The 24,878-nt window shown below is 39.4% G+C and overlaps 1 protein-coding gene across 10 annotated transcripts in view; it reads right to left on the bottom strand.

Moving 5' to 3' along the window:
- RBM47 (RNA binding motif protein 47) overlaps positions 1 to 24,878 on the bottom strand; it is a 110,841-nt gene that overhangs the window by 22,558 nt on the left and 63,405 nt on the right. Inside the window, exon 2 of one of the 10 annotated variants that reach the window (XM_050947689.1) lies at positions 22,634 to 22,785. The exons of 7 other annotated variants lie outside the window; for them this stretch is intronic. The gene's annotated coding sequence lies outside the window, so the exon portion shown is untranslated. Of the gene's footprint in view, positions 1 to 7,217; positions 7,288 to 7,808; positions 7,868 to 22,633; positions 22,786 to 24,878 lie in introns of those variants that run through there. 2 more of the 10 variants (XM_050947688.1, XM_050947687.1) reach the window with 2 other exon arrangements.

Here is a 24,878-nt window from a genome sequence, read left to right as displayed (position 1 = left end):
TAAGCTGTACATGGCTGCAGAAGACTGAGACTTCTGACTCCAAACTTAGTTGTAGTCCCGGCTATATTTAGGTACAACCATAGCAGGGAGCCTAGTTACAACACGGTGGTCTGAACCATGCTGTAGCCCAATCTTGTAAACACTTACTACATGGTACAGTACTTTCTACTGCAAGAGAATACAGGATCAGGCCTTGGTTGTGTAACCAGATTAGGGAACAACCTTTGGTAACCAGGCTACCTGATTTAGTTGGGCTGGTAGTGTAGACAGTGTATTCATCACAGGTGGGTTAGTAGGAGCCTGTTGGCAGAGGAGTCAGCTGACAATCAGCAAGGCCACACAGATAAGGTTACTTCTTATAGGTCATGATGCCAAATTTTTATTTTAAGGGCCATATCCAGTTCTCACTGAAGTCAAAGAAAGATTCCCGCTCACTTTGAGAGGAGCTGAATCAAAGTCTCTATCCACACTTGCAGCCACACAGTGAAATGCCAGACCCTAAAAGTTACTTCAGCTGAAGGCTGAAGTTCGTACTCTGTGTTACTGCAAAAAGGGAGTAACTGGTTTCAGCCGGTCTCTTTTGCCAATCCCCTTTTAAAAAAAAACACCCCCCCCCCACAAAATCTAAAGTGAATATAAAGCATGTGCTTTGCTGAATTAGGGCCACAGAGCTCTGTTCTGTTAAAATTAATGGAAAGAATCCCATTGATTTTGATGGGTGTTGGATCTGAAAAGTAATATATACAGCTTCTTTTTATGACAATGTTTAGGGTGGCAGAGGTACACGTGTATACAGCTGTGTATGATGATGGCTCTCTACCCCTTGAGTCTAATTTAGACAGATACACTGCAAAGCAGTAAAGTGTGGGAGCCCCGCGTAGGAGACGGTCAGCTTTGGGAGACTAGCAAAGGGAATTCATTTTGAGAGGATTTGGAGGAGAGGGCGAACGCTTGGCAGATGGGAAAGAGGAAGCTGTTCCAAACAGGCATGAAAAAAGTCACAAAGTTGAGAGAGGGAGAAGGAAAGAGAGAGAGAGAGGACTTCATGGAACAATATGTTTAGGACAAAACAGGGGCTGACACACAGATAGGGTAGAGCTATGCAGAACCTTGAAGGTGAGGATAGAGTTACACAGAGAGAGCCAATTAAGGGATATTAATGGCTGACATGATCAGAGTAAAATCAAAGGAAGATGATTTCAGCTGCATCTTTTTAGATAGACTGAAGGAGTGAGAAGTGTAGAGAGGAAGATCTCACAGTAGCCAAGGCCAACATCAATCACTAAGGCAGTGGAATTAAGGCCTGCCTAGTGTATCTCAGTCTTATTGGTTAACATCAGGAAAGGTCATATAGCTATATATAGGCCATGTTTTAGGTTTTTATATTTATTATTTGTTTTGTCTGTTGAAACTTTTTGCTTTAGAAAAGGGGAAAACATATAACCCCACCAAAGACAATATTTTTTTTCTTAGTTTTTAAAGGGTATCTTCATGTTAGCATTTCAGAGATTCGTACAATAAGCTTCCATGCCAAAGAAATTCATTTTAAATGTCATTTGTTTATACATATTTCAACTTCTTTTCAATATTTGCTTGACATATACATATCTACCTTTATGATGTGCTATAATACTTAAACATGTGTAGCTATCTAGGGTAGGAAAGCCCAGAGAAGAGAATCTCTCTCTCTCATCCTCTTTTGTTCTCCTTCAGCCATATACGTTTTTACAGGGCCATAGGGATTCTCTAAACTATAAAATTCCAATTATGGGGTCTGGAATTCCCATTTCCCTAATTCCCTAATTACAGGTCCATAAACATAGGTATGTTAACCAAAATTCCATTAACATCAACTGAAGTTTTGCCATTGATTTCAATGGAAGCAGTATCAGACCTTACACTTGTGACTTTAAACTTATTCTGAGCAATTAGAAATGTTAATATTACAAATGGAAAGTTACCGTTTTGGGCTAGAATATTTATAAAAATCAAAATGTTAAGAGAAGCAGGCCACCTAGATTTCCTGCCTCTACTAATTATCACAATATTCTCACTTTGCTAACATTAATGTTGTATTCCACTCTTTCTTACATATATGGTGTTGTCTGTTAATGCTATAGAAACATTAACAACTGTGAACAAAAAAAGTGCTGTCCTGCTACATCTATAGACTGTTTATCTAAATGTAACATTATAAAATAAGCAAACTGTATACAGAGAGTCTATGTAAAGATGTATTCGATCCATTATCATATTAACATGGTACTTTCAACAAGGAGTCACTTATTCATTCAGGGCCTGATCCAATGCTCACAGATGTCAACTAGAGTCTTTCCATTCATTTCAGTGGGCTTTGGATCAGCCCCATAAGCCCAAAACTGTCTTCTCTACTCACCCAAAACTCCCGCAGACTTTAGTATGTTTACTGAAAAGAAGTTGTGTGACAGTATAGGTGCTTACATGTATTTAGGAATTTGTCCTGAGTGAGTCTTGAGAAAGAACTTCAGGCCTGGGCCCACAAGGTCAGATTTTTCACCATGCCCTGACATTCATGGACAAAGAATATCCCCAAATGCATAGCCACTTTTACATGTGGGAGTTACATTACCGACACAAAGCACTTTTTATAGAAATTACAGTATTTATTGCTTACTGCATATGTTATGGGCATATGTGAGGTGATTGTTGCTAACAACATAAGGACTGGGGCGAAGCTCCACAGGATTATTAAGAGGAGAACAAGTCATTGGGTCCTGTAAGCACACTAGAAGAAATTCACTCAGTGTTTTCAGTTTCATTTTTGGAACTATGTGGTTGGTAACAAGGTTTTTCCTGTTTGTTTTTTAACACTGAGAAAAGCAAAGAGATTTAAATTAGGAGTGAGATTTTCAAAAGTGCTCCGCGTTAGCCTAACTCTCCTCCCACTGAAGTCAATGGTAAAATTCCCAATGGCTTCAGTGGGAGCACTGTTAGGCCAATGATGAGTGCTCTTGAAAATCCCAACCTAAACGCTTTCCCTATGTCCTTTAGTTTTGTCCCCTTTCTTATCCCTAAACTTGCTACCCAAAATGTTATACCACAGTAAAAACTCTTTAGTGTGAACAATTCATTGATTAAATGAACAACAACAAAATTCTTCTAAATGTCTTCTTGTACTTCTTGATCCTTATAGTAGTAAACTGCCTAGGGCTTCATTGTCCAGATTAGAAATTCAGTGCTATGTGTAGACTGGGTAAAGGAATAGTGGAGTTTCTGGCCATGACTTTGGACTTAAAATGAATGCAATTTTGTTCTGTGAAGTGCCTGTTCAAATGGAATCACAGGGTCCCATATTTAGGGATTTCAATATCAAATGTGTTCAGTTTATGAAGTAAAATATTTTTTTTCTAATTGACACCCCTGCAAACTCAACCCATGATCTGAAGGTTAAGCTGAGTTCTTTCCACCTCAGTCATCATCACCATAACCAATGATATAAAGTTTCTGCAGGCCAAATTATGCCCTTAGTTATACCTCTGAAATCCATCTAATACTATACAAGCCTAATACAAATCGATTAAATAAAAATGTTAGGGTAAGTAACAGGCTTCCCATACAAAAATCAAGTCACCTTGTACTGTGCAAACTTCCTTGTAGTTCACTTGTCTACATCATGTTAGGTCATATGCTGTTTAGAACCTGATCTTGTAAAATACTACCTGATATATTGCGTACTAATGGGTGACAGTGATCAACATGCTCAGTAGCAAAAATTTGCAGGATTGGGGCCCCTAGATTGCCAGCTGCTCTGAGTTAGTGTCACAGGTGAAATCCTGGTCCCACTGAAGTGAATGGAAAAACTCCCAGTGACTTCAATGAGGCCTGGATTTCACCCCATCTTTATTTTGTAAACACACCTATAACAATAATAGTAATAATGCTAACACTACGATAAAACCCCCAAATTCTTGTACTTGGACCTATTTTATATGCATGAATAGTCTTACCAATGTCATTAGTAATGAAAATGAATCAAGTGCAGTGTAATAATTCAATATGCTGCAAATATTTGTGATGATAGATGTCTAGGTTTTAATGAGAAATGTTTTTACAGAGTATGTTTGCCATGAAAATTACAAAACCAGAGTTCTAACACAGATAAGAGGCTTTCTTTACAAATACTCTGCTAAAGAAACACATTTCTTTCTAGGAAAAGAGGGAGTGTTTTACTTTGGACTATGTACCTGTAGGATCTTGATAACAAATGACAGCAAATAGCAAGGTTTTTCATTTGCAATTTAAAGGATTAGTCTATTTTTGTGTCTTTTTTAAAAATCAGTATATAGACAATAGGGAAAAGAAAGCTTAGGATGGAAAGAACCAAAAGTTCATCCAGTTCACTCTTTGCCTTTTCTCATGTATAAACAGACTGACCAAAATTCTGCTTTGGAATATGGCTGTGTAACTTCTACTAAGATCAGGGGGTGCAGTGTGTGGATGTAACTCTGAGTAGAATTTAGGTCACTGTTAATATTTTCTAATGACCATCCTATAATGTTACACACCACAGTGTGATCAAAGCAGTGTTGAGAGTGTCTGAAAGAAATCTATATATTATAGTTTCATTTTTTTAGTGTTTGTGATCTGGCTTTTCAGCTAGTTGCGAGGGAGGTCCCTGAATTAAATGACATCTACTGACTTTTAATACAAAACCTATTTGCTTAATCAATTTTGAACAGATAAAAGCATGGATTAATTGTTTTAAATTCACTCTAATCTTCAGCAGCATGTTTCTTGTCTGATTGAGTTTTGATCTTTCTCAGAGTTTCATATTACCACGTGAACATTGTAACAATCACGGGGCTAATCCTGCAACTTTGATGGTAATGGCATTGCAATGGTGGAAGTGAAAGGTGAATATAGTCCAACATATTTCCTCCAGGTCAAATGAATGAACATTCAGCACAAAATATCCTCTGTTATGAGGATGGGAACATTTATTGTTAAAATACATTAAATTCAAAGTATTTGGTTTAGTCAGTGACTAAACCAGTGTGCACTGACATTTGACCCCTTTTATAATATGCACCTTGCACCAGGGAAACCTAAGGCACCAGCTAGTTACTCATTAAACTCAGGTACCAATGACTGACTTGTACATATCATGCTTTTAATTGCCTGGTATTGCCTGTGTGCAGAAGAGGGGAAAAAAAGCAATCATCATAGCTGTGAAATTCTGTCATATCGGCAGAACTGAGCTGCAAAGTACAGCAATTTGTGCCTGACCCCTGATCTCTGAAGTTCGTACAAACCTTTGAACTTCTGATTGAAATTGAGAAACTCAGTTTACTAGTAGTAGGATGAGATTGCCAGTTATTGTTACCTCTGTCCAGGGTTAATATTATAAATTAGAAAAATGTTTAACCAGGGCAGGAACTGTCTAAGGAGCCACGGACACAATTTTTGATCAATTCAAGACAATTTAGGTCAGTACAATTTGGTAAAAAAGATGTATGATTTTGGAAGTAATGTTTCTTGGGCTTAAGAAAAAAATGGAATGAGAGGCAGATGTCATTTGAAATTCACCTTTCATTGACCCTTATTTTTGTTATGAATAGCTGAAGGAGAAAAAAAATGATTCAAAGCAATTCACATAACAAGATTGCTTCTAGATTCCAATATAGAATTGAAAACGACCATGTTAGAAGATTAGCCAAACTACTCCATCTTTTGCTAATGTTCTACATTTTTATCCAACACTTTATCTAATCTCTATTATGAAGTGCAAAACCATATAAGGTATCCATAGAAAAATTATTTAAATCAACTGCATTATAACAGTCACTCTGCTTTCTATAGACATTCTGAAGGCCTTGTCTTGAGAAGCAAAAAGAATATATTTTTCAATTGTGTTAGCTCAATCGAGCTAGTTTAACATGACTGAAAAGCTCTGTTAAAGCTTTAAACACTAGGTGGGACCTTGGCTACATCACAGCCAGCTAGCATACAGTCATTACCCTGTGTCTTAACAAGTGCAGAGGGCTTTTAAAAAATGCACCCTTTTTGCTGATTAAGACAAGGCCTAACTCAGCATGAAGCACTACAGAGGACTATAGCTTTGCTGGGGTTTCCCTCTCTCCCCCGCCTACATTTCTTGTGCACCCTGTTGACTTCACGGGGAGAACTGAGTGTGCAAAGAGTGAAGGACTAGGTCCCAAGTGTGCATTTCAGAACACATCTTCTATCATGTTTAACTTAAAATAACACTCCATTATATAGAAAGTAATAGGTCTGATCCTCTTCTCACTTAAATTAATAGGAGTTTTGCCATTGATTTAAATGGGAGCAGGACTAGACTTCATTAATAAAGTCAATTCTCCTTTCTTTAAACATACTTGATCAAACTGATATTTTTCCCATACTTGAGTTCAACACACACACACACACCCGTCGCCCCTGCTTCTCTGTTAATATTAACCCCAAAGTACAAACAACATGTGAAGATAACTTGTTCACCTTACAAAAAGGATTTTTGTTAACATCATTCTTCCTAGACCTTGTACAATATGCAGGCATTAAACATCCACATTTCATAAACAGAATATGAACGACAGTGTTAGACTTCCATTCTCTTAACATAATAATACCAAACACTTTCCGTATACAGAGGGACTACTGTAGATTCATTATATTAATAATGATATATAATTCTGTTTACTCATGTTTCCTAGCCACCATCAATCTAGAAACCTAAAGACATCTGACTAAAGCTACTAGTGCACTTTTAGAGCTAGATTCTGATTTCAATTCCTTGAATAAGCTAGGAATGCCGTACTACGGAACGTGAGTAAGGGTAGCAGAGTCAGGCCCATAAAAATAAAGTGCAAACAGGTGGTAAATGAATGCCTTTCACTTGATTAATTTAAAATAATGGCAAGTAAGTAACTCCTTGAAACCTGATTCTATTTTTTTACACAAACAATATTTAATTAAGCATAAATATATTTAAATTGTTTACGCATATTAATCTTTTAGTTTTAACAGTTCCAAATGTGTTTTGTTATCTGACACACAATCCTTTTTTGCATTCATTTGTTCAGGTTGTAGCTCAAGATTAGAAGTAATTGCTTCTTCCTCATACAATTTTTCAGTACCCTTTGCATTGCAGACTTTTATTCTCAATTACTTTGCAAACACAAAACAAACCAAAAAGCCTATATTAAAAATGTTTCCCTTACCTCTTCAATCCTGAAATCTAAGTGCGACAGGTTAATAGTATTAGCACCTTTTGCTTGAGCAACCTTTCTCCTAATCACAAGAATTGTGTAACTCTGTTATACAGCACATGCATCTCTTTATTGGTCAATGAGGTTTGGCCATTTAAATTCCTTGGAAGTCATTTGCTAAGGGCACCTGGAATGAGTCTGAGTGGGTGGAACAGAAAGGAAAGCGATGTTAAAACAGCCAGATCTAGAAAGAAAGCTCCCAACAGCAATTTGAAAATTAATAGAAACCCATCTGTAACTAATGGATTTTTTGGAGGGCTTGTCTGAACCTTAAGAGAATAGAAGAGAGACGCTCTGACATTTTCACAGGGAGGAGGAATTTAAACAGAAAGATTTCATTCAAACTTTGAAACTTGCAAAAAGGGAGTGAATCATGTACAAACAACTTCCTAGCACAAGGCGTTGTGCAAATAGCTTGTGTTAATCAAAACAGATAAGATAAGGAAAGCACAAATTTTAGTTGACAATGCGATGTTTTCAGTAAAGTATTTTTCCTTATGCCTGTTTAGCAACTTTATTTTAGGCTACTTTTAGTTAGCTTACCTTTGGTTGTACTAAAAAGCAACTGTAGTTCAAACACTGAAAGGTACTTTTACTGATCTCGGAGGCCCCAAGAATGAAAGAATAATAACAGCTGAATACCTGGTGTGTACTATCAGCTTGCAAACACGGAACTCAGAATGTGTTTGCTTAGAAAGGGGAAAAAAAAAAAAACAACCAAAAACTGAAACCTAGTATAGAAGGAAAAGCAAATGGGTGGTAAAACATGATTCATGACAGTAAAAATGGTTTGTACATAACAACGGAACACTAGGCCCCAGAAGCACTTAGGCAAAGTAAACAACACACCTTTTTAAGCAGTTAAGAGAAGAAACTAAACTGAAACACTCTTTGGATGGCAGGTTTCACAGTAGTAGCCATGTTAGTCTGTATCAGCAAAAAGAACGAGAAGACTTGTGGCACCTCTATGTATATATATCTTCCTACTGTATTTTCCACTGCATGTATCCGATGAAGTGGGTTTTAGCCCACAAAAGCTTATGCCCAAATAAATTTGTTAGTCTCTAAGGTGCCACAAGTACTCCTCACTCTTTGGATGTTGGATTTGTCAATATAACCAACCAGTGGGAAAAGAGGGAGAAGGGTGTGATCCAGAATATGATTAATTGTCTGAGGTTGGAGCCCACCTATACAAAGTTAAAAACAAAAACTGTAGTGCATGAACTAAACAAACTGTAGGTTACAATTCTTCCTAAAGCTATAGCCAGAGTTTTGGGCTGCCACTTTAGCTTAAAAACTATTTTCAGAATGCTGATTTGAAACATATTCAGGAATACAGTTACAATGGGCAAAGTGAGTTGTTTCCATAGGGGTTTGAAGGGAGTATTAATTGACAGACTTCTCAAGAGTCTCAATAGTAGACTCCTTGAGGGTAAAGTTTTATCTAGAAGTTAGGACTTGATCTGAACCCCCACTACCCCCTTTTTGTTAAATCTCATGCAATGAAATATATTGGCTGTGTGTATATTCTATTTAAAATGGACATGGCTATTGTGCATCCACACATTTAATTATTTTTGGTTGTAGCAAACTAAATAAAATCTGCCCGGCCAAAGTACATGCACCTTTCATTAGTTATAGCAACGGGTTTGCAATCGGGTTGTATTTTAACTGGCACATCCATTCCTTTTCCTCAGAGATTAAAGTTCAAACCAGCAAGTGTAACACCCAGTATGGGTTTGGTTTGGTCAGAATGTTGGACTTGGGACAGCCTGGGCTTTATGCATATAGACCAGTCGTCCCCTACTGGCCATGGCAGTGAACATGTCTTCCTACAGCACCTCATAGGTCAGGGGTGGGCAAATTTTTTGGCCCAAGGGCCACATTGGGGTACAGAAACTGAATGGTGGGCCATGAATGCTCACAAAATTGGGGGTTGGGGTGCAGGAGGGCTCTGGCTGATGGTGCAGGCTATGGGGTGGGGCTGAGGTGAGAGGGTTGGTGATGAGAGGTTGTGGGTGCAGGAGGGTACTCTGCTCTGGGATCGAGGGGTTTAGAGGGCAGGAGGGGGATCAGGGCTGGGGCACGGGATTGGGGCATGGGAGGGGGTCAGGCTCTGGGCAGCGCTTACCTCAAGCAGCTCCCAGAAACAGTGGCATGTCCTCCCTCCAGCTCCTACATGGAGGTATGGCCAGGCATCTCTGCAAGCTGCCTTTTCTGCAGGTGCTGCCCTTGCAGGTCCCATTGGCTTCAGTTCCCAGCCAATAGGAGCTGCGGGAGCAATGCTTGGGGCAGGGGTAGCATGCGGAGCCCCCTGGCTGTCCCTATGTGTAGAAGCCAGACGGGGGACATACCATTGTTTCCAGGAGCCATGCGGAGTGGGGCAATACTCCAACCCTGCTCCCTGGCTGGAGCGCTGGAGTGGGGCAAGCCCCCACCCTACTTCCTGGCAGGAGCTTGAGGGCCCAATTAAAATGTGTGGAGGGCCGGATGTGGCCCCCAGGTCATAGTTTGCCCACCCCATCATAGCCATATTTCCGTAAGGAACAGGAGAGGCCATAGAAAAACATGTTCACTTCAGGGAGTGGGTTGATCTGTGCACACAACCCTTAAGAGAGATAATCACATGTACTTATTATATGGATTCTTTGGATAATCTATAGAAAAAAGGTACAGAGGAGATAAAGCAGAGACTGGAGTTAGGAAAGTGAAGAGATCAGGTGGCGGAAGGGACTGGGAGGAGGAGCTGAGAGAAAACAACAAAGGATTTTGGCTAAGAAAATATCTTCTGTCAGTGTTTTTGAGGATTGGCAGGACAGGTGGCTACTTTAATTATAATTAATGTGTTATGGGCATTTAGATTTCTTGTTAGTAGAGCGGTAGTGCCGAGAGGCCCCAGTCATTATCATGGTCCCATTGTGCTATGCACTGTACAAACACATAGGCAGATATCATCCCTGCCTCAAAGAGGTTGAATTCAAATAGTACTTGTATAATATTTTTCATCTTCAGAGTTCCTCTCTACCAACATGAACTAATTAATCACTATGACACCACCGTGAGGTGAGTAAGTATTAGCTCCATTCTGGTGATTGGGGAACTGAAGAATAGAAATTAAATGACTTGCCCAAGGCCACAGAGGGAACCAGTGTCGGAGCTAGGATTAGAATTTAGGAGATGGAGGTCTGTGATCAAACCATACTTCTCTCCAAGTGCCCTAAACAGAGAAGTGGAGAACTGGAGTTAAGAGTTGGCAGGTATTTCATGTAAGAGCTGAAGAGTGAGATCTTTAGTAGTGTAAACTGGTATAGCCCCATTGAAGTCAAATGTTTTTAATAGTACTTCACTTTCTTCTTTAATTAAATCAGTATTACATTTTTTCTGTGGGATGATAAATTATAGAAATGGCCTGTACTTTTACTGCCCAGAATCTTCAGCAACGTACATTAAACTTCCAGGAAACTAACCAAACACCCATGTGCCTCTGTCTGCATAAGGAAGATTATCATAATGAAACAGAATAGAAAAGCAATTATACCAGTAATCTGACATCTAATATGCAGTGCATTCATTCTGTAGAAATGTCCTCTACATAATAATTGAAAATTGTATCACCCATGAAATCAAACCAAATCCATACTCCTTTGTTGTTTCTCTTTTCCCTTTTAGCTCCAGATGATCATTAATCTCCAGTAGATACCCTGATCCTCTATCATTATTACTTAAATAGTAAACATGAAGAGACAGAGTTGCTAGGGAGGATTATGAAGTGTCATAATCATAGTGGTTCGACAACCACCACATTATTGGGACATCTAGGCTGGCATTTTAAAAGAAGCCTGAGAGAATTAGGTAGAATTCTACATCTGTAGAATTAATGCACTCATTGACTTTCATAGAAAATTGGGCTCCTTATCTCCATAGGCTCCCTGGAATATCCCAGCCCTAGTCTATTTCCCTGCAGGTGCAGAATGCTTCTCAACAATGCTGAGTGACAATGCACTCACTCAAAATCTCTCATTATAATGGCACCTAAATATCATGCTGAGCAGTACAATTAAAAATGGTGCTCAGCTACAGTGGAGAAGCTTTGATACTAGATGATACAAGTACCTGGATCAATAGATTCTCTACATGAATTTTCTCACACTTGCTTTTTAGCCCCATGCTTTGAAGTGTCCCCCATTCAGCAAGATGCAAAGCACAAACTGGTTCCTTATAGTATGTGATCCTTTCCCGCATTTACAGTTTGGAAGCAGTTACAGAGTGTCGCACTCCCTTAAACTGCCAAAGCAAACATTAAATGGTTGCTATTCATCAACTCCAGTTGGTGGAGAATTAAAGGTTTTTTTCCCTAAAGAATTTCTTTCCATTGCTGTTGCTGTTGGAGCTGTACTGGTAGTAGAGATGTTTAAAAATTTTAAAGAAAAAAGCGTGACTTCAATGCAGTTATGACAGTTCACACCAGAAAGTGATCTGTCCCCTAGTGTAGAAAAGGCCTTATAGAGGGGCAGTATGTTTCCCCCATCTGCTGTTGCTCCTCCTATAAGAAGCAGCATGTATAGGGTGACCAGATATCCTGATTTTATAGGGACAGTACCGATTTTTGGGTCTTTTTCTTATATAGGCTCCTATTACCCCCCACCCCCATCCTGATTTTTCACACTTGCTGTCTGGTCACCCTAAGCATGTAAAAGCAGCAAAGAATCCTGTTATCTCTAGCTTGCTTGCTAGCATATATATACCTGCCCCTAGAAATTTCCACTACATGCATCTGAAGAAGTGGGTATTCACCCACGAAAGCTCATGCTCCAAAACGTCTGTTAGTCTATAAGGTGCCACAGGATTCTTTCCTGCTTTTACAGATCCAGACTAACACGGCTACCCCTCTGATACTAAGCATGTAGTATGTTCAGCTATGTAAAAGGCACTGATGCAGAAATGATTCTGGTCCCAAGAAACTTATAAATATTAACCACCACCACACTGGGAGATCAAGAGGGTGGTGACTAGATATTTTAAGAAGAGAATATAGTTGAGTCATTATCTTGATGTGGGTTAACACTTTTCGCTGTCATGTAAGTGGGTTTTCAGGAGGTATTTGAATTAAAATAGGATACTAGCCTGCCATACTGGGATAGAGAGGTCATTCTAGACGTAGGGGATAGTGTGAAGATGAAAGTGAGAGAAAAAAATGAAGTGAATAAGCTGACTTTATTGGCTGAGTTTGAACTTCAAAAGTCTATTGAGAGCTTCTACTGGAGCAAGCAGAAAATACTTTTCCAGTTGAAGTAATTCACCTTCAAAACACATAGATTTAAAGCTATTCTGCGAAGTCCCCAGATTTCAAGTCTCTGAGGTGGCTACATTTCACTAATTTGAATCCATCTAAAACAATTCTTAGCAGCAATACTGTAGCCTGTTCTCTGATAATTCTGCACCACCAGTTAATTTTTTTTAACAAGCCATTTTGAATTTCTGCAGAACAGGTTTCTACATGTCCTTAGAACTATTTTCTTGCCAATTTACATGTTTAAAGAGACAACATCACTTTATTTGAAAGCATAACATGTTCTTTCATTTGTTTTTTACGAAATACAATTTATCATAGCACAATCTTTTCTTTCAAAGTTTTATAAAAATTTGTACTTGCTGTATACTGATAAGCGTCTTTGCAGAGCATACAGTATCTCAGAGGTAGCATAGGTATCATGTGTTGCCAGAGATGTTGTGATAACTGCTCATTTTTATTACATGGGAGGATAAATTAGTGTTTCTAGAAAAATTAATTTATAAGCCATATATTCTTAAGGCTGCATATGCAATTTTTTAAAGGTGTGTTCAAATGTAATGTATACAGTCATGTTAAGGATGCATGCTTTGCTTGACCTGATCTCTCCTGAAATGGCAGACACTTAGGTGTGTGGGAAGAGGTCACAAGAATAAAAAATTATTACATAAAATTCAAGACCCACAATTGTTTATGAAGTACTTTTTCTTGTAGGTATGAACCTCTGTCTTGTACAGGGGCATTTCAAAATATCCTAAGTGAGTTAGAAGCCTAACATTCATGAGACAGATTTTCAAAAGGTATTTAGGTGCCCTAAAATGCAAATAAGCACCTAATGGGATTTTCAAAGTTCCTAAGCAGTTTAGGTGCCTAACTCCCACTGGTTTCAGTGGGAGTTAGGTGCATTTTTTTGGTACCACATAAAAGCTTCTTTTGAATATTTGTCATTAGCACTGTAAAAGTTATACAGTTTTTGTTGGATATACATTTTTGCTTTTTGTGCTTCTAAGTAAGTTTGAGTTTCCAAAATGCAAATTGAGACATATTGAATAACCCACATATGGCCTAATATTTTATACTCTTTCGGAAGAAACATTAAATGAATAGCTATTAAACTTCCCAAAGTGGCTTCTATACAGGTGCAGTAATTAGTTTTTGCTCTACATTTAGGAAGCTGTGTTTGACTGACTACTCTGTTTTGAGTGATAAAAGTCAGTATTTTAATATTGAGCAAATTCATATTTACCTGTGAGACCAAGTAAAATAAAACAAAACAAATATAATGCTAAAAATGGCATTATGAGATGGTTCTAGCTCCCACTGAAGTCACTGGGATCTCAAAAGAAGCCAGAACAGGTGCTCTGTCTCAGTGATACTCACGAACTCATTGAACCGTCCCAAGGGTATAACAACAATTTTTAAAAGTTTGGATACAGTTAATAAATGTGAGTGCTCAAGAAAGTCAGAGACTAATAGCACTGGTTAGAGTCGGGCGGAGTAGTGAAATTCATCCCTGTTCGGAGAGCCAGCACAAGCTCTTATACACCACTTAAAGCCCCACTTCAGGCCAGACTGAAGTGGAATTAAGTGCTGCCCAGGTTTTATGCTGGCGCTCTGCACAACGGTGAGCTTCACCCAGTTGTGAAGGTTTCACTACACAGCTCCATTAATTAAATTTAATGCTGACATGTCACATCCATGCTATTCCCCTGTTGAACTTTTGCACAGGAAACAGTGTGTTTGTGATGCAGTCAAGTGTCCACTAAAATCTAGGATGACACCACCAGAATTTGAAACTAGGTCTCTAGTCTCCACATGTGAAAAACTAATACTGTACATTTAACCTGCTGCACTGCCTTGTTCTTCCACCTAGTCCCCATCCCTTAAGAGTGATGACACTTGAACATGAAAGGGTTCCCTTCAGCTACTAAAATTATTTCTGGGTAGGTGACTACCTTTATTCCTTTATTTTAGTTATTAATATTTTATTAAAAATAAACAATTGTACAAAATATACATGATTTCCTTATTTTAATATTAAGAGAGGGCAACAGCTATTAAAGCTAAAATAAATGGCTGTTTGTCTTCAATTCTTCTTTTTCTTAAGTAAGGTAAATAAACTTGAATTATATGAGAAAAATGATTACCAATAAATAAGGCTGAATGTGTTGCAAGGGTGTTTTTACTAGACCAATTAATTCTCACAAATCTTTTAGCTTATGCTCTATTTACAAACTGACATGTCACAGAATGGTGACTCATCATCAAAATTACAAAACGTGGGGGATTAGCTACTTGTCAATTAAGCAGTTTATAAACTGCCAGTATTCATTCTATACATAACATTTTATATTAGATCACTATAAGGATTATTCAGACTATGTTTTATACCATTATTACAATATCAACACTTGACACAATAGTTATATAGCAAGCATAGCAAAAAGGTGGTGGATCAGGGTAGAGTCACGCTGCAGAAGATGCATCTATGATCAGAAGAATCCTGCCATCACAGGTAAAGATGTCTCACATGTGGCTGACCCACAGAGTTGCAGGCTGGTGTCCAGAATTTAGGGTGACCAGATATCCTGATTTTATAGGAACAGTCCTGATTTTTGGGTCTTTTTCTTATATAGGCTCCTATTACTCCCCACCCCCATCCCAATTTTTCACACTTGCTGCCTGGTCACCCTACCAGAACTCTTCATAGAAGGAGAAGTATGTTTTGTCACTGAGGCAACAGTGAGACAGTGAAAGCCAAGGAGGAGTTGATCTTCCACTGTGGGTTCAGATGCTTCTGCACCTCCCCTCTGTACTCCCAGCATAGCTCAGCTGATAAGCCAACTAGTGCATGATGCTTATGTTCACATCAGATTGTGAAGCAGTTACACCTCTTTCGCTACTAACTACACACCCTCAGTCTGTGGTATGCACCTTGTTCCTTAAGCTGAATGCAGACTGCTGTCTATGTCATTGCGCCATGATAGGATGCCATATGCCCTAGCCACACGTCACCGCACCCTGCTGAGCTGCATGCATGTCAACCTTTGTACCACGAACCCTTTCCTCACTTGTAGCCCTGCATATCTTTGGGCAAGTTTTAGGTTAAAAAACCTACACCAAACAGAGCTTTTATAACCACCCCCTCAAAAGTGCCAGAGACTCTGTGAGGGCATCCTCTCTTGCCAATCTAATGTGGAAGGAGTGCATGTACTATAGTGATAGGCAGAAGTACAAAACCCTAAGGTAAGATACTCTTTTCAGTCCTATGCTTCACTTTTGCCATAAAATATTTCTCTCTCTCCAAGAAAAATTTGAGGCCTTTGACAAGGTGGGAGGGTAAATAGTGAATGGCTGTTAGGAACATTGTAGCTGAATTGAAAGAAAGGTGTGAATGGGTATACGTTGTAAAGAAAGCAATAAAGCTGCTCTCTACCTTTCCTGCTCCACAAAATATGGCTACAATGATTCAGAATTCTCTTCAATCCCTAGCTTTTTTGTGGACAACAAACTGTGAGCTAATTCAGAATGTGTCTTGTTTCCAAGCTTCCTGTTTCTAGGGGGTCATATTTTCAAGTGGATGTTCCCTAATCACAAAGGACCAAACCCTTGAGCCTATGCAAAGTCTGAGTCTATGTCACAGTGGTTCTCAAACTTTTGTACTGGTGACCCCTTTCACCTAGCAAGCCTCTGAGTGTGACTCCTCCCTCCCACTTATAAATTAAAACCACTTTTTAAATATATTTAACACTATTAAAAATGCTAGAGGCAAAGTGGGGTTTAGGGTGGAGGCTGATAGCTCATCTCCCCCACCCCCATGTAATAACCCCGTGATCCCCTGAGGAGTCCCAACCCCCAGTTTGAGAACCCCTGGTCTATAAGCTGAGGGCCTGAGCAAAAAGGAATAATTTCCAGTGGCTGTGGAGTGGTTACAGAATTACTTCCAAGTAATTTCTGCATCTTCAGAGCTGTGCTACTTTAGTTCTTATGTTTCTCCACATGTATTTTTAGCTGATGGATCCATGTAGCCACGCATCCACTACTTCAGAAAATCTCCTGTGTTTTGGGGCACCCTCCCACTGTTTAGAGAAACAGCACCAGTTCTGCTGCAGCCAAAGCCCTCCTCACTAGCAAGGGTGGGGGAGGACACAAGGGGAACAGGAATTAGCCTCAATTACTGAACATAATCAGAAATATTAGATTTTTACAAGGCCATGTTCTCAATTAAATTGAAGCTTGTCAGCTGACCAATCACTACTAAACCTTCAGTGATACTCCTCGTTGATAACTCTGTGTTAAACTCTTTTTCCTGAGATGATTTTAACATAGTAATGTACAGTCAATCATACATGTTGATCTTCTATGGCCCCATTACCCCAGTATCTGAGTGCCTCCCAAATGTACTAAAATAGAAGTAACTTTTCTCTTTCTCCTTTCCCAGCCGGTAGGAGAAATAGCTTGCTTAGTTTATAATTATATGTGTGTATGTAAAGAACCTATGGAGGAAATGTGACTTTGAGTGAACATATACCCATAAAAATACAGAGTAAGCCAAGTTCATTCTTAGTATAACAACTCCAAGCCTGAAATCAGTAATGTTACTCCAGACATGAATTTGTCCCATTACATACAAATTTTAAGGCACTAAATTGGTGCATAATTATACATTCAGAAAACATGAATAAAATAATCAGGCAAAGTTGGTTCCATGCTTTTGTTATAGTCTGCGCTGTGGGTTTTTGCAACTTCCAGAAGATGTCTGAGAGGATGTGAGACAAAACTAATGTGAAGTAGTAAGGTTAAACTGAGGCCCCACAACACTTTTTTGTATGGAAACACTATTAATTCTTTTGGGAGTAATTATGGTCAAAATTTAAATCTATGTGAAATGAAAGATGTCTTGTATGTTACTTTTTATTAAGTTCAAAGAAGATGCCGACATAGAGAAGGTCATGCCCCCATATAATTAGTCAAACATGCTAGTTCAGAGAGGAAAAAATTATTACATTTACATTTGAAAGGGTATTTTATACATGTTATATAGTAGGAAAGGTTACTTTTGCCTGATGTTGCTAATGTTGGGAAATAAAATTTTAAAAAATCAATTATTAATCAGTTCTGAATTGTAACACTATTAATGCTACTGTACCTACTCTACAAGTATTAGAGTATTGCTGCCTACAGTAGAACAGAATTCTAACATACAACTGATGCTTACTAACCCATTCTGGAAAAACACTGATCTTATCATTTATTGCTGTGAATCACCCCCACTGAATTCAGTAATGGTAGGCATAGAGCCTACTGCTATAAGACATTCAATGAAACTCAGACGTGGCAAATTTAAAACTAGTAACAGAAAATACTCTTTCATCAATGCAAAATTAGCTCATAGAACTCATTGCTACAAGATGTCATCAAGGCCAAGAGCTTGGCAGGATTTAAAGACAGACTAGACATTTATGTGAATAGCAAAACTATTCATAGTTATAGCAGTAAATATATATTTTTTAAAGAAGATAAACAGTCAGAAGATATATAAACCCTCTAGCTCCAAGGCATAAGTCAACCTTTAACTATTTAGAATAGGAAGAAACATTTTCTTAGAGCAAGTTGTTCCACCACTGACTACTGCATAGTTTCTTGCATGTTCATCTTAAACCCCTGGATTACATGAACTACTGGGGTCTGATTCCATACGGCATTTCCTGTATACCTATCTGAGTAGCCCTCTGGATGCCAACGGGCCCATTCACAGTAGTAAGCACTAAGCTTGGTAGTACATATTTACAGGATAGGGCTCCTAACATACCATTCAACCCTGTGCAGAAGTCCAGTGCAAGGTTTATGTCCCACTTAAGCTCTCTGCACAGTGGTTGAGTTCACCCCAGTGAGGCAGAGAACAAGGAAGAAGTTAGTCCCTTGTGCATGTTCAAGTGCCTTTTAATTTGGGCTGAGCAGCCCAGCCTATCAGTAAATTTGGAACATTTTTAATTGGAGTAGAGATTTCTTAAAGCAACAAAAAATCATCTACAGCCTTGTGATTTTAGCTTTTATTGTGGCTGAATTATAAAGGAACATGGTCTTGAATTACTACAATCTCAAGGGAGAGAGTGAGAGATATTGTAGTAATTCAAGACCAGGTTTTCTTATATACAGTAACAAAAGGTCAGATTACAAGAGGTGCCTCCCTGAGTACACTATGATCATGCTCTGCTAAGAGCAACCAACCTCCCCCACTACCTCTGATGCTCAAAGGTCACCATGTCAAAGTGAACAAGGTCCAACAGTAACTAACAATTTAATCCTAAACACCACTGAACCGAAGCTATTGTGAAAATTTACTTAGCTGTAACTACTAAAAGGACTTAAACTTGGGGTAAAATTCATTCCTGAACAGCAGGACGACAAAGGCTTATGCACACTACTCCCATTAAATGAGACTTAAATGTGGATATGTGTCATGCTGGCCCTTTATATGTGGTGAACTTCACCCTTGGACACTACACCTCACACTCACATATCCTCCTTATTTCTGAAGGGTAATGAATGCTCAATATTTTTGTAACTATGAGGTCAAATCACTCAGTGGAAAATCAGGTTGATTTCAATAGGAACTGTGGGTACTTAGCACCTCTGAAAATCAGATCATTTACTGAGGTGCCTAAATATAGACTTAGGAGCCTGATTTTAGATATCCACACTTGAAAATTCTGGGTTAGGTAAACTGCCACAGGCAGGGGTGAAAGTAACTTAAAGGACTTATCGATACTCTGGAGTCCTGAGCCGGGGGCAGGGCCTCAACTGAAAGAGGCAGGACCTTTAGAGCCCCAAGCCCTTTAAATTGAGATTTAAAGGGCCCTGGGTTCCGGCTGCAGTAGTGGCAGCTGGAAGCCTCGGGCCCTTTAATCACTGCTGGAGCTACCAGCTGTAGAGGTGGCTGGTAGCCCCAGGGCTTAGGGGCTAATTAAAGGGTCTGGTGCTCCGGCTACCGCAGAGGAGCTCTGGGCCCTGCTACCAGAGCCCTGGGGTAGCAGCAGCATGTGGGGAATCCGGCAGTGATTTAAAGGACCAGGGGCTCCCAGCCACCACTACCACAGCGAAGCCCTGGGCCCTTTAAATTGCCGATGGAGCCCCAGGGGTCCCAGCTGCTGCCACTACAGTGGGGCTCCGGCAGCAGGGCTCGGGCAGCGATTTATGGGGCTTGGGGCTTTGGCCACCGGTACCGCCCCTGGCCCTTTAAATCTCCGCCTGGCTCTGGCAGTGTGGCTCTGGCGGCAATTTAAAGGGCCTGGTGCCTAGTGGCAGCCAGAGCCCTGGGCCCTTTAAATTGCTGCCAGAGCCCTGCTGCCAGAGCCCTGGGGTAGCAGCGGCGGGGCTCCTGCGGTAATTTAAAGGGCCAAGGGCTCCCAGCCACTGCTACTGCTGCTGGGAGCCCCAGGCCCTTTAAATTGCCGCCTAGGGAAGCCAGTACGCCATACTGGGGCATACTGGCTTACTTTCACCTCTGGCCACAGGCCACATCATAAGTCAATTACAGAACCAAGAATAAACCCCCAGAAGGTCTGTCTCCCAGGCACTCACTTTAACCACTAAATTGCGCTCCAGAAATAGTGTCAAGAAAATTGTCAAAATCTGAAAATGCATGTAATTATATTCTGGGCAAAAGGTGAACTTCTGGACCTAGACCATACTAATCTTTAGTTTAACTTAACAGTTTACCTTAAATTTTAAGTGACATATGCTCTAAAAAAGAAGTCGTTCATCAGAAAGACTTAATTCAGACTTTATTAAAATTTCTGTAGGTACAAATAAGGTACTGTAATTTATAACAGAACAGGATAATTAAGCCATCTAGGAAAACTGGTGTCAGGGCACAGAGTTAAGAGATAAGGAAACAATAAACTTGTCTCATTTTCAGTCTGCTGGAATCTTAGGGTACGTCTACACTACAGGATAAATTCGAATTAGCTTAAACCGATTTTATAAAACAGATATTATAAAGTCGATTGTGCGCGTCCACACTAGGCACATTAATTCGGTGGTGTGCGTCCGTGGTCCGAGGCTAGCATCGATTTCTGGAGCGGTGCACTGTGGGTAGCTACTGTAAAAGAATTAGGCCAATAACGTCGATTTGCGTCCACACTAACCCTAAATCAATATAGTAATATCGATTTTAGCGTTACTCCTCTCGTTTTGTAGGAGTACAGAAATCGATTTAAAGAGCCCTTTAAATCAATATAAAGAGCAGTGTAGTTGGACAGGTGCAGCGTTAAATCGATTTAACGCTGTTAAAATGGGTTTAACAGCGTAGTGTGGACCAGGCCTTAAACTGAGCATATTTGCAGAAAAATCATGATTTTTAGTTTCTTGCACCTATTCTATAGTGTTTTAACTACAAAGCAGCACTACCGTTGACTCCAGAGGGAGCTGCTTGCTTTCTTCCCTTTAATGGGATGAGAAAGCTACAAAGAAACCATTATCATTGAGGAGAGAAGGAATATGATCTCAGGGCTATTTTATTTAAAAAACTAGCTATTGGAAAAAATTTTTAGCAAGCAGTATTTGATAAGCATACGGCCAAGACATTTTGCAGAGCGTCCAAAATCTTTTTTGTTTTACTCACTGTGATTTGATGACATCAGAAAATGTGAAACTGAATATTGGTTTATCAAAATGGTTTTTGTGTTGCCTAGTAATGTTTTCTGTTTAGTAAACTGTTTAGAATGCAGGGATTCTCATACTTTTCGGAGTGTGAACTAGATTTTAATAGAGAGGGTGTATTGTGGGCTCCTCCCTTTTCATTTACAATTATATAACATGTCTGTAGGAACCATAGCAGTCTGTTCCTATCACTCTGGACATACTGATCACCTACATTGTTCTTGTCTCCCCTGTTCTCCTAGACATATTTCTCCTGCTAGTGGCTGACAACTCTAATCCACACTGATGGCTCCAGTACCTAAAAGTGTCTCCCACTGCCTTTCTTCATCTTTTAACGTAGCCATGGTCCCTAATGGAGGCAGTTAGAGTGGGTCTTCCTCCTTGTTTCCAAATCCTTTTTTCAGCCTTTCGAGCCCTACTTTGAAGAGCCTGCACACCTTCAGAAACAGCTGGAAATGTGGTCAACAAGGAAATATTCTGTGGAACATCAGTTTGGGAAATCTCTGGTTTAGTGTGATCCCTATTAGACCCGTGGGAATAAACCATTTTTTGGGTCAGTGGCCAAACAGAAAAATTGGAGGGGAACGTTGTTTCAAGTCACTCTAAAGGAAAATTATTCAAATTTTCCAGCAAACATAAAAAGTTGAAAATATTTTGTTTTGGGTCAAATGAAACAAAACATTTAGTTTTATTTTCAAGGTTTTTTACCTTTAAAAATAAAATTGAAATAAAATTCTAAATGAAAACTATGTTCAAATTAAAATGTCAAAAAGAAATATTTTGACTTTTTTTTCAGAATTTTTTTCTGTTTACTTTTTTTCATAGCATTTAAGGCCAGAAAGGACCCACCAGCACATCTAGTCTGACCTCCTCCACATCAGAGGTCACTCAATCTCACCAAGTTACCCTGTATTGAGCCTAATAGCCTGGATTAGACTAAAGTATCAGCCCTCAAAAGATTAAACTATTGTGTGACACAGACAGAGACTACGAGGGACCATGGTGCACCAATGCCCGAGGTTCCTGCAACGGTAAAGAATTGATCTGGTGAGAAATACCCAGATGATTCTAGCAAGCAACTAGTACACAAGACTGCAGGGGAAGGGAAAGGACCCCAAGGTCCCTGCCAATCTAACTTTGGGGAAAATTCCTTCCCAACCTCAAAAATGGTGATCAGGTTGATGCTGAACATGTGAGCAAGACATATCAGCAATTGTTTTCAACCACAGCCATTCCAGGCAAATTCATCAAATGTTTTGGTTGAGCAAAATCTGCATTTTTCTATTAAAAAAAGTTTTGTCTAAAAAATTTAACACTGCTCTACGCCATACTAAAACCTCCACCTTTCTGGCCTTTTTAATGTTCACTATGTACCCTTCAGTTTATTCAAAACTCTGCTGTAAAAGTCAGCTACCTCCTGATAGTATGATCATATTCAACCTCTCTAACGCCATGTCTGGTAGGTCGGTGCTGCTGCAATCGATGCAGTGGGTGTTGATTTAATACATCTAGTGAAGTTCCACTAAATTGATGGCAGATGGCTCTCCAGTCAACTCCGGTACTCCACTGGAAGGAAAAGATGAAGGTAAGTCGGTTGGAGAGCGTCTCCTGTTAATGCAGTGCAGTGTAGACACCGCAGAAAATCAACCTAAGCTACGTTGACTCCAGTTACGTTATTCACATAACTGAAGTAGAGTAACTTAGGTCGACTTACCGCAGTAGTGTAGATAAGGCCTTAAAATCCCTTCACTGTCTCCCTATTGCCTCAAATTAGCTCTTGCTTGCTTGCTTTCATGGGCCTCCTGAATTTATCTCCTTCCTACATCTCTGTTCTTATCATTTTTCGCTTCCCAGTGCCTTCTGCACTTAGCCCAGGCTTCACATCTGACTACCTGACTACTGTCTCGATGTCCTTCTCCCATATTTTCCAGAGTGTCTTCTTTCTTGTGATCTTCTCTGCCTGAAACCCCCTTTTAAATTTTGCCTCTCGTGCCTCATCTTCCTCCTTTAAGCCACTTCTCAAAACCTATTTCTTCAAGCAAGTTTATAAACTACAATGTTATATTCATATTAACAACAATCACCAAAACAAGCAAAAGCTGTGTAACTCTTAAGATAATAGACTTCTCTTCCAAAAATCTCATGATCTTACTGTCTTCACTCCCATTCTTTCCTCCATCAACTTCCTCTTTGTGTCTATTATCTCCTGTTTTTCTAGTGTTAACCTGGATTATAAATTTGGGGGGGCAGGGACTCTGTCTTTATTTGGTTTGTAAAGTGCCATGCATGCCAATGGCACTTTATAATTACTGCTAATAAAGGGATATAATCATTTTGAAATTTAGTCCATTTAAAAACAAAAGAATTTCAGTAATTTCAGCTGCTATATTTATGCCAGTCCTGAGATTTCCCCTGCTAATTTATTTGATGTTACAATAATGTTTCCTTGAAGTGTTTTTAAAAAGTGTTTTTCTCCCTTCTGCTATATGAGAGACCAACTTAAACAGGGAAAACTGACCAAGTGACTAATAGGGGAAATAGCAAAACTGAGTATATGCATAGCACCAGATATTCATATGCTCAGCAACCAGCTGTGTCTGTTGTGACATTTGAACCCCAATATGCCGAGCTCTTTTGAAACTCTGGCCCATATTGCTGTCAAATGCACATAGTAAACATAATGGGGAAATACCAGAAAAATATTTTTTTCTCTAATCTCTTTCATTTATAGTAATCTCTGGTGTTCCTCGGTACAATGTATAGCAGTTAATTTTAACATAATAGTAACAAGGAAAACATTTTCAGACAGAAGTTGACTGCGTCCCTCTAATAAAACCAGAAGCAATCACAAAAATCAGGAGATATGTGGCAGCCTAAAGAATCAGCTATACTCATGAATGAGGATGGCAAAAAGCAACATTTTATTTCCTGATGTCTGCTTGAAGGTTTGGGTGTCCATGAAGGCTTGTATAGTGGCTTTGTGCATCCTCCTCCTTTAAGCTTTTTGCAGAGACCAAAAATCAGTTTGCTTATTATCTTTTTAAAGGCTTTGTTTCCTGTGTTTTCATGGTCAAAGGAAGCCGAAGTACCAAAAACACTCTAGTGTTTAATATTGAACAATGTTCTTGTTTCTCATCTGAATGAGGAAGCCATAGCTTGTGGATCTGTCCAGGTGGCGAGATTTCAGAATGGTTTTCAGCTTATTAATAAATTATGACTGTGGCTGTGGTAAATTTAGACCAGAATTATCAAAGAAATCAGGGAACTGAATGAAGGCAGGGATAATTTACAACAGTGCAAACAGAACCCATCAGTACCTGCCAGAGTTTCTAAAAATGGCCTACCAAGTTAAGCGTGCACTGTTTTACAACCTGCAACCTACTATGTTCTCAGATCAAAATAAGAGAAGAACTGTGACCTGACATTCCTTGTTGTGGGAATACAACTAAGTTGCATTCATGAATAAACATGTTCAAATATGATAAAATTGCTTTTCTTCTCAGCGGGCCAAATGCTGTCCCCCATCCCCAGGTGTACAAGGCACAAAAGGCAGCTGAGCCAATTATGTCGTAGCAGTGGCATGGGGGCACTCCACACCAGGGGCGGCTCCAGGCCCCAGCATGCCAAGCGCGTGATTGGGGCAGCATGCCATGGAAGGT

Source organism: Gopherus flavomarginatus, chromosome 3 (assembly GCF_025201925.1).
Source record: "Gopherus flavomarginatus isolate rGopFla2 chromosome 3, rGopFla2.mat.asm, whole genome shotgun sequence".
Classification (NCBI taxonomy): Eukaryota; Metazoa; Chordata; order Testudines; family Testudinidae; genus Gopherus; species Gopherus flavomarginatus.
This window is presented reverse-complemented; position numbering and strand designations above follow the sequence as displayed.